Raw genomic sequence first — 14986 nt, 5'->3', positions numbered from 1 at the left:
CACGATTTTCTATGAATGAGCACTTACCTGTTAATGGAAGTGAATACTTCAATATTTAAAATATATATACGTCTATATTAAAGATCTTTCATCAATTTATCTGTTTCATATTTAGCTTCCAACAAATAATTTCACCTGATAACTTTCATTTTGACAATATATTTCATTTGAGTTGATTAGAAGATGAATGATTGATTGAAATTGATTAATAGAAACATGAATTAAATAACAACTTGCACATATGATTTGTCATACAAAAACATTTTATTTCAAACATATGTTCATAGAGAGTTATCATAATCACAATTTATTGGTTGTACTTTTCTTAGAAATCGCATCTTTCAAGAATATAATTTTTTAAGATTCATAAATGCATCATCTGCATCTTCAAATGTTGATTTACCTGAAATTAAAAAGAGGAAGAAAAAAAAAACACTTTTATTATGCTTATCAATATTTAAATGTACTGTATATTTTATTTCAAATTATAACGCAGTCTTTAGTTGTATAAGTAGAGATAATTCGTGCACAATAGCACTTAGTCGACATTGAGTCGTCTCGCCACCATTTTATCACAGTAGGATCCAAAATGTATAAACTGTGTTTTGCAAGGGAGGCCTGGCGTTCCACATAGATGCACATGTTCATGTCTAGATGTATTTACCTAGGGCTTGGAGCAACTAAATCTTAAGAGCTCCGAAATCTTAAGAGCCAACATTGCAAAAAAAAAAAATTCATACTGACACCTAAAATTTTCTATGCAGATCATAAAATATTTGGAGTTTACGTCTGAATCTTCCAACATGTCAAGATCATCACTAAGTGCTGAAAAAGTTGAATATAATTTTTTTTTACTTCGGATTATTTCTTCTAAAAATATGCTTGGCTTCCAAAAAATTTGGCCCGCGCCTTTTTCAATTTTTCGAGCCATGTTTCTACCCTAAAATTTTGGTCAGACAGATGAAGTGCAAAAACCTATTGGCACGCAGCTTACTATATATTTTCACTCTACTCTTTCAGCTTTGCTCTAAAACACATCCTTAGCAACCTCTTGTGGATCGGGGAACCCCTATTTAAATTAACATAGAAATTTTGCAGTGTTGTATGGTCTCACTAGTTAAAAAGTATGATATTATTTGTCGTCAAGTATATTGTTTTAATATTTTCATTCACAAAATTTGCTCATCAGTAAATATAACACGTTTTTCAAAGAATTAATATTGCTTTTCAGTTAGTAAAGCTTCTAAAAGTTTTTTTTTAATGTCCTCCCCCTCATTTATATAGCCAAGACAAGTTTTTCAACAGTACATGTTTTTACTTGCACTGGTCAAATTTTGAGTGGTATAGGTAGCCATTAAGAAATCGTCTATCTTAATTTCCTCAATTCAATTATGTCAAAAACAGTTGTTCTTTCAATAGTATATGAAAAAATTATTATAAAGATAATTACTCATAGCAAGATATTTCTCGAGAGAAACCAATAAGGTATGGACTAAAAACAATGCCACCTTTCCCCCTTGCTTATTTTGTTTTTGCACATATAAAATGTGTCGCTGAAATTACAATAATTTCAGAGGGAAGTATGTTTCTGTTGAGTTTTATATTGAGAAATATTCAAGTGATTGTACAGTTTACAATTTTTATGAATTTTCTCAACTTAAAATTGAATGTGTATAAAATAGGTTATTTTAATCATGGTGCAACATAAATAAGACACTGAAATACAACATTTCTTAATAAACATGTGAATTTATGTAATACAGCCTCTCCGAAACGCTATTATGATTATGATCTGATACAACGTCAAAATTCTGTGGGTGGGATGGTGGTGTTAAATCGGGTTCGACTGTATTTGTTCCACTAGGGTTGTTGATACAAATGAAATCAGTGAAAATGATGATTGTTAAAATTTATGTCATTAAATCATGCATGGAAATATTTCATTTTACATGAAAATAATAATGGAAACTGTTGCTCAAAGTCAAATACAAAGAATTAAAATTACCTTTGTTTGCTCTGGGAGAATTGTTTCGTAACCTTAAAAACCTTCACATTACTTCGTAGCTACCTACAGCCAAGTTCCTGGGAAACAAAATTTTTCAGAGTTAGAAAAGTCTCACAAATGTATATACACTAATCTATTCTATAATATAAAATCACAAACAAACTCGAAAAGGGCCTGTTGCTAAGCAACCGAGTGACGGAAGTGGGTGAAATTTTTGAGTGACGGAAATCTGTTACGGAAGTGGGTTCGATTCATATATCGATATTCACATTCATATATCGTACATTCATATTCATATATTCATATATCGATATGATATCATATATCATATATCGATATTGGGTCGATATTCACATATCGGGACCCATTTGACCCATCGGGACCATGTTATGTGCATGTACCAAGAGGCTCCTACATCCTACAGCAGAGCCCTTAGGCTGGAATTTAGATTTCGAGCCCCCAAACCAGCTTTTCAGGGGCCCCTCTGTGATTAATTTATAGTGTGAAAAATCAAAAAGTGATAAGAATTGTTGTGGCCCCTGTCAGCCCTTCCTTTGTGGGGGGGGGGGGGAGGTCCATGCCGAGAGGTATATATATGTATAATATACACACACAACAGCAGTGCTCCCAACACAGGGTCGGGGTACCCGGGGAAGATTTCACGTATAAGTAAAAAGTTTTCATTTCCAGGGGCCCTTGATGGATCTCATTGTTTTCTTGCTGCTTTAACGTTGAAAAATTTCGATAGCGGAAGCAAAAGATATATCCAGTCTGGGGCCCCACCAAAAGTATGCGAATTGGTGTCCCGGGTAATTGGTTGGGGGGTCCTGGATTTTATTCGTTGGTAAAACGAATACAAATGAAAATTTTTCATGGTACTCGCTCCGTGGGATGGCCGACAAGCTTCCAAGTCGGGGCCCATGTTTACAGGTTTCATTTTGGGTGCCCTGGATTTTATTTGTTGGTAAAACGAATACAAATGAAAATTTTTCACAGCACTCGCACCGGGGGATGACCGACAAGCTTCCAAGTCGGGGGCCCCCATGTTTACAGGTTTCATTTTGGGGCCCTGGACGAATCTCATTCTTTTCTGTTGTAGAATTCTCAACAGCGGAAGCCCGAGATAAAGCCAGTCTGGGGCCCCACCAAAAGTATGCGAATTGGTGTCCCGGGTAATTGGTTGGGGGCCCTGGATTTTATTCGTTGGTAAAACGAATACAAATGGAAATTTTTCATGGCACTCGCTCCGGGGGATGACCGACAAGCTTCCAAGTCGGGGGCCCCATGTTTACAGGTTTCATTTTGGGGGCCCTGGATTTTATTCGTTGGTAAAACGAATACAAATGAAAATTTTTCATGGCACTCGCTCCGGGGGATGACCGACAAGCTTCCAAGTCGGGGGCCCTATGTTTACAGGTTTCATTTTGGGGGCCCTGGATTTTATTCGTTGGTAAAACGAATACAAATGAAAATTTTTCATGGCACTCGCTCCGGGGGATGACCGACAAGCTTCCAAGTCGGGGGCCCTATGTTTACAGGTTTCATTTTGGGGGCCCTGGATTTTATTCGTTGGTAAAACGAATACAAATGAAAATTTTTCAGGGCACTCGCTCCGGGGGATGACCGACAAGCTTCCAAGTCGGGGGCCCTATGTTTACAGGTTTGATTTTGGGGGCCCTGGATGAATCTCATTCTTTTCTGTTGTAGAATTTGCAACAGCCGAAGCCCGAGATAAAGCCAGTCTGGGGCCCAACCAAAAGTATGCGAATTGGTGTCCCGGGTAATTGGTTGGGGGCCCTGGATTTTATTCGTTGGTAAAACGAATACAAATGGAAATTTTTCATGGCACTCGCTCCGGGGGATGACCGACAAGATTCCAAGTCGGGGGCCCCATGTTTACAGGTTTCATTTTGGGGGCCCTGGATTTTATTCGTTGGTAAAACGAATACAAATGAAAATTTTTCATGGCACTCGCTCCGGGGGATGACCGACAAGCTTCCAAGTCGGGGGCCCTATGTTTACAGGTTTCATTTTGGGTGCCCTGGATTTTATTCGTTGGTAAAACGAATACAAATGGAATTTTTCATGGCACTCGCTCCGGGGGATGACCGACAAGCTTCCAAGTCGGGGGCCCTATGTTTACAGGTTTCATTTTGGGGGCCCTGGATGAATCTCATTCTTTTCTGTTGTAGAATTTGCCACAGCCGAAACCCGAGATATAGCCAGTCTGGGGCCCCACTAAAAATCTGCGTATTGTGTCCCCGCTACTGTATGTGGGGCCCTGGATTTTATTCGTTGTAAAATTGATAAAAATGAAAAATTCTCACAGGGGGGTGTCCGACAAGCTTGCAGGTCAGGGCTTCATGGAAATGTTGGCAGGTTGTAATTCGGTGCCCCTGAATGTATCTCATTGATTTTTGTGGTTTAACATTGTAAAATTTGCAACACATCGGTAGCCCAAGATATATCCAGTGTGGGGCCCCACTGAAATTCAGCGAATTGAATCTGGGGACCCCCATGGGGAAGTTTTCTGGGGATACTTGTTGAATCTCATTTGTTTTTTGTTGCTTTATTATTATTTTCATTAAAATTCGCTTCTTCAGTAGGCTGGTGCTTTCACACGTCCCTTTCCCCTTTTCCATAGCACGCTGATGAAGTGGGACGAAATAAACAAGATATGTCCGGGAGAGAAGTGTGGGGGGGGGGGGGTGGCCGCCAAAGGCGGCAGGGGGGCAGAGCCCCCCTAGTATATATATAATCTCTCAGTTGTTTACTAACAACATTGTTAAAAAATAAATGCTTGTTAAAAGTTTCACTTCCATAACATCTCAAAATGTTATATTTTAAAGTTCTTAAATATTCGACATGGAAATTTGTTTTCTGTGTTTACCCATACACACAAAATCAAAAACAATTTTTGGCAAAAAATTAAATTTGAACACACACAGCAAGGCCATAACCCAAATACTGAAGTAGTAATACGTTTCAAACACTAATCTGCTTCCTCTAGTTATAATGTATATACCTCAATAAAAACTGTGCCTGAAATTCCAACTTTGTTTTTTAGTTCCATTGTACGAATTTCATTTTTCATATCAACAAAACAATATAATGATTCCTTATTAAATATTCCTCATCTCAGAGCGAGTTACAGAGTGCAATTTTTCAGGAAGTGGCACATGATTTTTTTTCTCAAAATTTAACTTCCACTAAGTATTACAATATTGTTCATTTGAACAGTTCAAAATATCAAATCTATATTTTAATCCTTTAGTGCACGAGTTTTACAAAAATTAATATTTAACATTACTGCCAATTTTTACCATGCTTTATTTCAATTTCACCATTACTCATCACAAAAAAATTATTAAATTTTTTGTCATTTAGGTGCTATAATTTATTATCAATGAATTGTAGCTTATTAGTTACTTTGTGCATTGAAAAGAGGGTGATCTAAAACACAAATTTTCAATTTCCTTATTTATAGGCGATTATTATTAATTAAAATTATTCAATTTCCTTATTTATAGGCGATTATTCATAGCATAGTCATCCAAGCACAATTTTTATTGTGCCAACAATATTCAAATTATTTATTTACACACATGCTCAATTTATTTAGACATAATTTTTCATTGAAAAAAATTAATACGGCAAAAAACATAGAATGTAAAATTTCAATCTGATATTATCGTAATTGTAGATTTATGTTTCATTTGCCATGTAAATATTTTCAATACAATCCAAAGTATACATGGGCTATTTGATATTTTTCAGCATTACCAAGTGGGATCCACTGCCCTATTGATTGCGTGACATTATGTCCATTTATATTTTTAAATAACGCATTTACCGAGCAAAAAAATATTAAGAAAATTTCTAAACACTCTTCTTATATAGTTCGATAGCAATAAAATAATTCTTACCTCAGTAATGAACATGCTAGCACTTCGTCGTGGCTTCGATCGCCGATGTCAACATCTGGTTTTGCAGGATATAATGATGAATCACTTCAACTTTGATGACATCGAAGACATAATCTAAGTTTTATCTGTCATTATTATCGTAAAAAATTGTTTAATTCGAAAAAAAAACAGCATGTTTCATCACTAAATATCACAGCGAGAACTCGCGGCCAGAGACGAAATTTCCTCTTTTCCAAGATGGCCGCCGTGAACTACTTTTCTTGCTGCTTTAGGACTGGTGCTAGGCAGTCCTTAGCAGCGGTCCTAAGTAACTACTAAAAAAAAGTCCTTAGCTTAGAGATAGTATCGAAAAGTCGAACTACTGGCCAGCTAAGGACTTTTCGGCGCTCAACTACTTTTTTTCCGCTAAGGACCGCAGAGATAGTTCACCCCCTGGTGTAAGAAATTAAGAGAATTTGCAGACTTGGTCGATTATCTCTAGAACTACTGTACCGACTTTAATGAAATTTGATATGTACATACATTGATACAATACAAAACAAATAACCATTCAATAATTGTAATACACACGCATGATCGTGCGTAACACTCATTGGAGTCGGAAGGTATGAAACAGCGGCTGCAGAATAAACAAAAAAATGGGTTAATATGGTCCCTTCTTACAGATATACAGGTCTCGCAGCGTGATTTCATACTTGAAATAAGGCAGTTTATCATTTCCTGTGGTCCCACTCGTTCAGCAACGCTGTTTTCATTCCCCGGATGGTTCCCGGAGGGGGGTTGCGAGTTGCAATTGCCCTCCCCAGAGCGTCCCAGACATGCTCTATCGGGTTAAGGTCTGGAGATCTGGCTGACCAATCCATCCGGCGAATATCTTCACTCTCTAGAAAATCGTCGAGCAGAAGAGCTTTATGTGGCCTCGTTATCGTCCATTAAAATGAACTCAGGGCCAACTGCACCCCTGAAAAGGCGAACATAGGGTTCCAAGACCTCATCCCTATACCTCACACCAGTCACAGTGCCTCTTTCAAAGACATGGAGAGGTGTGCGGCCAGACCATTAAACCTCTTTCGCCATAATGGTCGATTTCGCGGACATTGGAGGGTAGGTAGCGGGTCCCTGGTTCTCTCCATATGAACGTACGGCGAGAATCGGTGCTTAGGCTGAACCGGGACTCATCAGTGAAGAGAATGGTCGCCCATTGATCCATACTCCAATCTCTCTGCATCATGATAAACGGATTTTCCTGTCCGTAGAAGTGAGCGGGACGCAAACAGCAGGTCTTCTTGCAAACAACCCTCTCTCATGAAGTCTTTTGGAAACAGTCACCCTTGATACACGGGTTCCTGTAGCTGTATACAAGTCACGAGAGAGCTGAGAAGCTGTAGCTGAACTGTTACGCCTCGCTATAATCGACAAATGGCGATCTTCTCTGGCTGTCGTGGCTCTTGGACGACCTTGCCCAGGCTTTCTCTCGATGGATCCGGTATCCTGGAACTGTTTCCATAAGTTACACACGACGCTGGGCGTTAAATTGAACTCTCTACAAATCTGGACTTGAGATTGGCCTGCTTCTAGCCTCCCCCACAATTCGCCACCTCATTCCATCATCTAAACGTTGGTGGTTACTCATTTTTACTGTTACAATTTGAAATTAACCGATTTCTGCAAAATAACACCAAGAAATTCGCCGAGGTGTGCTAGCGAACGAAATGCGTCTTAACTTACGCGCGCTTATGAAGCCTGTTTCTCTACTGGCTCCGCCTACACAGACGTTTACGCTTACGTCTTTGACGTACAAGATTTGCATTTTTGCCTAGAAGCAGTGGTTTTACATTTAGTTCAGTTCTTTTCACGAAATTCGATAAAATATGCAAATTCTCTTAATTTATTTCACCAGTGTATTATCCAACGTTTAACCAACTGATTAAAAGTATTTTCTTCCCCTCCCACTATCGATAAACAAATTTATAAATTTTTTTTGTCTTGTATATTGGGTTCATGTCAAACAGAATTTTTCTGTTACGGAATTTTCATTTGATGTGTCGTCTGATTATATGGTTGTGAAACGCACGAGAAAAGAGCGGTGGAATTTTTTTCTCCTTCGTCCTTTCATATATTTTCACGGAAATAGACAAAAAAATTTCGTGTATTATAGCTAAAAGGGAGAAAAAAGGCAACTATGTCAAACGTTAATAGCGCGCTCTTGCTGTTTGCGCGTGTGAAGCTAGTGATGAGAATTTTATGACGGAACTTTAAAGCCTAAGAAACTGAGTTTTTATGACATGAAAAAAATATCGCGACCGGTGACATAGTATGTATGTAGTACGAGTGTTCAGATATGCTTCTCTACGAACTTTATCTGTTCAAGTTTTCATGACGACCATTTCCTGCAACGTCCGAGAGACATCAAATTACACGTTTTATTGCTCTCTCTACGTCAACGATAGCTTGTAATGATTTCTCACCATCTTCAGGTTCAAATTGTATTTCCAGAGCACACCATACTCCGAATATTCTGCTCACGCCGTCGTATGCCTTATTGTACAGGAGGGGGAATGAAAAGAAGAGGGAAGGTAATGATCCGGTTTTATTTGAGACTAATTTTGTGATATTTCGACCGAAGAAATAAACGAGGAAGAAAAAGTAGTGAAGCCAGAAGCGTTTCTTACCGTAATAAAAAAAGAATACTTTATTAAACTTTGAATTCTGAATGAATTCAGATAATTTCATTCTAAAGAAAAACATTCAATTGGTATTCACACCGGCATTTTATCTGTGGACAAAATCGGGAATATAGCTCATTTTTTCAGTTGGTTTTTGATCACTTCTGGAACAGGAGAGGAAGTGTTAGAAATTTTTCGAATTTTTTTTTTCCTTGCATTTGGAGACTTATAAAGTCTATCTTGGGGAGGGGGGGGGGTTATTACTCAAGATCAGTAACCAATACAGTCGAAACTCTACAGGGTGAGTCTAAACTCAACTTAGAAACTTTTAGGAGAGGTATAAAACACAAAACAAAACAGAATCACATAGGAATGTATGACCGGGAACCCCAACCTGATCAGCTGGAGGATAAACGAAGATGCAGAAATGTCAAGGCAATTATGGGTGGAAAAACTTCATTTAGCGGTACTTTACACGAGGACAGTATGTGTATACGTCAAGTTTCACAAGTGCTCAACGTTGTTACCATTCACGTCACAAGAATCTCTGTCGCAGCTGCAAACGTCCACGAAATACCTGGTATTTTTGAAAGAGTTCGACAATCAATGCGTCGCCGTTGTGAATGATGGATGATAAGAACTTCGAGCATCTGTTGTGTTGTGAAATTTAACGCGTATACGTAGTCTCCGTGTAAAGTATCGCTAAATAAAGAGTTTTTCCACCCATTATTGGCTTGTTATTTCTGCATCTTCGTTTATCCTCCAGCTGATCAGCTAGAGGTTAACGGTCATACATTTCAATGTGATTGTTTTGTTTTCAGAAGTTCCTTCTCCAATTCTTTCATTGCCCATGATTTAGGAAGGAATACCAAGAAATCACTATCGATTCTTTTAGTGGCGTCTTTGGCTAGGCAATCAGCCAACTCATTGCCTACGTTCCCGGTATGTGCCTGAACCCAACGTAAGTGGACATGAGAATTATTGCACAAAATGTTCCTTATTTGTCTTGCCATTGCAAGTTCAGATAAAGGGTTCTTTATTGCCATAATTGATGACATCGAATCAGAATAGATGAATGTGGCAGTAGTGTTGTATTTCAGAGCCTTATTGCTAGCCATCAGCACGGCAAAGAGCTCCGCCTGGAACAATTTCATTATTCGAATTATTTTCATTCAACTTGCAAGACCATCTGTAGAGGACTTTGTTGTGTTGAACGACGACGAATGCTGCTGCTACTCCACCTTCCATCTTTGAACCATCTGTGAAAATCAGATAATCTTGCCATTTAGGATGACAGGAAGTATTTTTGATTGCAATTTGCCGATCATGTGGCCAAATCACCGGATACAGTGACCAATCCGTGATCTTTTTTTGGATTTGCTGTGGGAATAAGGTAACGTTATCATTTAATTTCACCGGCGATTTATTTCGCAGCAGCAAACTGTCATTGGCTTCAAATTCTACAACTAGGCTCAATGGGGGAAGACCTGTTATGACCTGAAGTGCTGATGTCGGTGTGATCGAATATGCTCTAGAAATGTAGAGCAGGTAACCTCGTTGCAGAGAGTCCAGGCGTCTGCGCATTTTTTCTGTCATCTTAGTGCCCCATATAACAGCTGCATAGCAATCCTTTGAGAAACCGTTATGTAAAGTGTTCTTCTCATTGGGGAACTGATTCCCCAATTTTTACCGGCTGATGCCCAGAAGGCTGGAAGAAGTTGATTAGTCCTTTTGGTCATTTCCCCAATGTGAGCGTGCCAGTTTAATTTATCATCGAAGAATACGCCAAGTATCTTGATTACTTCTAATCTCTTAATGAAAGACTCTCCTATCTTTATAGATGGAGGACGTTTTGGTGAAATCCAGAGAAAGTTTGTTTTTTCCGATGCTATTTTCAAGCCATTCTTTTGCAGCCATTCTGTAATGAAATTCAGGATTCTCGTTGCCAGTTTTCCAACACCCTCAACTGTAGGGCCCGAAGCAATAACGGTTATATCATCAGCATATGCCTGGACCCTCACATTCTTGGGCCATTCTAAGCGCAGGAGACCATTGATGACGATGCTCCACATAAGTGGTCCAGAACATGATCCCTGGGGGCAGCCCCTGGTCAGGGTTTTAGAGACCAGGCCCTCAGGTGAATTAATAGAGACTGTTCCGTTAACCAGAAGATGGCTAGTGATATTGCTTAGTTGACTAGGTATGGGAAGGCCATGCAGCTTCTTCATCAATAGGTCATGACTGATGGCATCAAATGCCCCCTCAATATCGATGGTGATAACTGCTATGTCGTGTTTTTTAGCTTTTTGTCTATCTATTTCATTTCTGATCTCAATTAATGCATTTTCCGTGGAGTGACCATGTCGGAATCCATTGTAGTGGACTGAAATAGTTGTTGCGATCCAAATAGAAGATTATTCGCTGACAGATTATTTTTTCCAGCACTTTCCCGATGGTAGACAGGAGACGAATAGGCCTATACGATTTTGGGAGTGCTGGGTCTTTGTCCTTTTTCAGAAGAAGCAAAACTTTGCTGTGTTTGAAATGAGATGGTATGCATTCTAATAAAAAACATTTGTTAAACAGAGTTAGAAAGATATTTGCCATAAAGTGCTTTAAGAACAACGTTATTAATGCTGTCAATACCTGGAGCTTTTTTGGCGTTGAGAAATTTAACCACCCTGTCGATTTTCTGCGGGACTATAAGTCGGTCACTAGTTTGGTATTGTTATTCAAGTTCATGCTGAAAGATTCCCCCGAATCAAGCGCCACCTCATTATCTGGGAAAATGTTATGGAGTTGTCGCTCTGCTTGTTTTCTGAGACTTACATCTAACTCAGTTGTTTGGAACAATTGCGGGGATAGAGATTTATGCTTGATAGTGGCTTTATAGAAAGTTCCGTATGGGTGTATAGCTGTCTCACACAGGTTCTTCCAAGTTGTTCTTTTAGTCGTTCGAATTAATTTAGAATATATAGCATTGTTCCTTTTATAAATCGTACGAAGTACTTCGATATTTTCGTCCGTTGCCTTGGACAGATGTCTTTTGCTTGCACGCACTTTTCTTCTCTGTATTTCCAATTCCCGAGTCCACCAGGAAGTGAGGAATGGTGTCATGCCACGGGATACCTGTAGCGTTTTTTTACCAGCATCGTCGAAGAGTTGAAATGATTCATTTGTTGCGTCCTCCAATTCATCCACAGTCGTTGAAAGGTTGATTCGAAGAGTGCAATTTGAGATTTAGTTTTGGATTGATTTTAAAAAGTTCCCAATTCTTCTTAGAGAGTTAGAATACTTCTTCACAGGTTGAGAGATAGACTTTTCTAAGAGTTCGACAAATATATATTTGTGCGGACTTGAACTCTCCTCCTGGCTCACCTCCCACAGTATCTCGTTGTTGTTGTATGATAATTGAAACAAGGCATTGTTGACCAAGTTAACATCTGGACAGCCGGTTGCCCCAAAAAAGTTATTTGTATAATCGCCGTTGTTCAGTATATGGAAGTGCTCAGCCCTGATTAAATCCAAGAGTTTGCGCCCTCGTGCATTTATATCATCGTAGCCCCAACAGGTATGATGGGAATTCAAGTCCGCAGCAATAAGAAGAGGCGTTTTGATTGCTTTCACTGCAATACAGTTGATCTCTCTTAAGGTGTCTTCTAGTTTTTGGTAAGGCGACGAATAAGCTGAGGTCAGGACAAGATAACCGTATTGAGTTAATATTTTAACTACTACGCTGTCTTCGTTCACATAGAAAAGGGTACCAGAGATGTCTTTGTTAACAAATATTATGGTAGCCTTCAAATTTTTTGACGTCCATTTTTGCCATATTCCCGGAATTCCCCTTAGACTACCCCGTGATACTCTAGGTTCCTGTATGAGTATGATGTCTACGCTCTGTTCTTCTACTGTCTTTTTGAGAAGACTAGTAGCTCCTATGCTTCTGTTGGCGTTAAACTGCATAAGTTTCAGTGGTTCCATTGAATCAATAGAGGATGTACACAGGAATAAAAAATAAAATAAAAGATAAATGAATAAAAATATGTGACGTAAGATTGGAGAAGTTTGTAATTACTGGTGATCCGCTCCGACGTATAAATTAAACTTCAGTTTAAAGTTATTATTGATTTCCTCCTTGATGAGTTGTCGAGCCGAGTCTGATTTACATAGAATAGAAATTCCTCTGTAAGTCATTTTTATGTTCGAAATTTGGTCGTCCAAAAAGGCGTACCATAGTTGTTGAATTAAGTCGTTCCGAAGAATTCCATTCATAGTGTAATTCGGCTGAACAAAAATAGTCTGAAGCCATCTTTCTTCTTCAGAATTTTGATTTTGATATGCATCATCTTTGGCGTCATCATATTTCTTATCTCTATAGAATCTTTGATTATTTCCGTAATAAAATATTTTGTTGCTTGAGTTCCAAAACTTAGCACCAGTTTTTCCTCTAACAATGTGGGAGTCACGCGGAGAATATCTCCGTTGCCCACCCGGATATCTTAGTGAACCTCTGTGCGGAATTCCGTTCACAAGTTTTCCTGTGTTGAGGCCAGAGCTAACGAACTCGCTTGTAAGTTGTCGACCATTTTTCTCTGAATTTCCGTCGTTTTTTTTGTTTTTACTCTTGAAAGAAACCAAAGTCCATTCATTGCCAGATGATCTGTCAGTTGTTTTAGGGTTCAGATTATGCGCTGGCTTGTCCACTACATATGTGGTGTCGCTAATTCCATAACCTGCAAGTTGTTGAAGCCTTGACCCAATTGATTTGGCTTGAGAAGTTTGAGTTTGAGCTTCTTTATTCCTGGAATCGGTATTAGTTGGTCTAACATCATTGGTATTATTTATACTTTCTACCTCTCTATTTTTCTTGGTTATACGCTGTGGGAGACGCGTAGACAGTTTGGTGGGAAGTTGGAGTGCATACGAAATCCACTGCTCTGGGTTCTCTGGACTAGTGAGTGGAATTTCAAAATCTTCCACGAGGGTTTGAGTTGAGACATCCTTGGTCTCGTTATGAGTACCTACGGCCCATAGATGCACAATTTCCAGGAGCTTTTCCTCCTTTTTTCGCTGATGGGTGGGGATGCCAAATTTAAAATCCTTTCCTTCATCCGTTGAGTAGCGAATAACTTGGATTATCTCCTGAATAATGCCATGAATGTCAAAAGCATTGTTGGTAAAATTCCGGAGAGATAGACTGCCCGAGTTATCCTGATTCTTCTTACTTCCAGAAGTGGAGGCCACCTGGTTGAATGGTTCTTTGCCAATGAAATTGTCAGAACTTTTGGCTGTTCTTGAAGAAGTTAGAATCCACTTTCTTCTGTTTGCCAGGAGTTTTGGCGCTTTTCTTGGGATTCTTCGATTTAGAAAGTTTATCAGTGTTTCCCGACTCTCGTTGGCAACTTTCCCTGTTTGATTTGAGAAACTGTTTAGGCCCTTTAAGCCTTTAAGCCTCGAAGAGGTTGGACTTTTTTCACTGGTGTTCTTCCGTTGATTCAATCGTTCAGAATTAACTTTCTTCGGTGATTGGACCACAAATCAAGTCATTCTCATCGACTAGATTTTCGTCATTATTCTTCAAGTTTTCCGGGCTGCAAAATGGAGATATACCGAAAAATCTCGATGGAATGACATCTGAGGGAACGGACGTCAACACTTGTAGGTTTGACTGATTATGATCTTCCAGGTTTTGTGCAAAAATGTCATTAAGATCTGAGAGTTCCTTCTTCTCTTCTAGAGATAGTTCGTGAAGAATATCCATTATAAGTTCATTTATCTCATCATCACGCTTGGGCGTTGAATGATAATCCCTTGTGAGACCGACCATGCCGGATATGATGTCAGAAATTTGGATGATAGGGGAGTCAACTCTAACTCCAACATTTGTACCAGGGGTTTCTTTTTGAATGTCTGCTTGTTTTATCTCGGAGCAATCATTTACAGGTGTCCAGTCAAGACCAGACTTTGCGGACACATCCCCCTGTGTGATACTAGTGTTCTCTCTAATGCTGCGCAGCGAAAGACCTAATTGATTGAAGTTAGACGAGTCCGAAGGTGAGGAGATGGTAATTTCATTGAAAACGCTGACTATCGGTGTTATTCGCCAAGTCCAAAATGCCAAGATAATCTTTGAGATACTGGTCCAAGGAGTCCTGGATGTTACGCTGATTTGCATACGATCTAAGGTAGTATCTAGACTTGCGTCTCCACTGGGCAATGGGAACTTCAACACTGTCATCTGCAGAGTTAGAAGAAGAATTTTGAGGCAGTGGGGGACTCATTATGATACGCAATAGATCACAGTAATACACAGGTCACGGTCACGAATCTTTGGTAGCCCCTGTATTTATGAAGCAAAGTCGTTTATCGAAAATATTTAATACAATAGT

General features: G+C 39.1%; 1 long non-coding RNA gene across 1 annotated transcript; it reads right to left on the bottom strand.

The window, feature by feature from the left end:
• Positions 1-378: 378 nt before the first annotated feature.
• On the bottom strand, positions 379-6090 carry LOC149086494 (uncharacterized). Its single transcript, XR_016192558.1, has 3 exons — positions 5932-6090; positions 2006-2082; positions 379-403 (listed from the first exon to the last, which is right to left on the bottom strand). It is a non-coding gene; the product is annotated as an uncharacterized LOC149086494 (long non-coding RNA).
• Between the last annotated feature and the right edge of the window lie 8896 nt (positions 6091-14986).

This window comes from Pholcus phalangioides, unplaced genomic scaffold, assembly GCF_987345545.1.
Source record: "Pholcus phalangioides strain wild (caught in Gottingen) unplaced genomic scaffold, Ppha-v1.0 ptg000004l_1, whole genome shotgun sequence".
Taxonomy (NCBI): domain Eukaryota; kingdom Metazoa; phylum Arthropoda; class Arachnida; order Araneae; family Pholcidae; genus Pholcus; species Pholcus phalangioides.
Note: the sequence above shows the minus strand (reverse complement) of the source record. Positions and strands in the feature narration are given on the sequence as shown.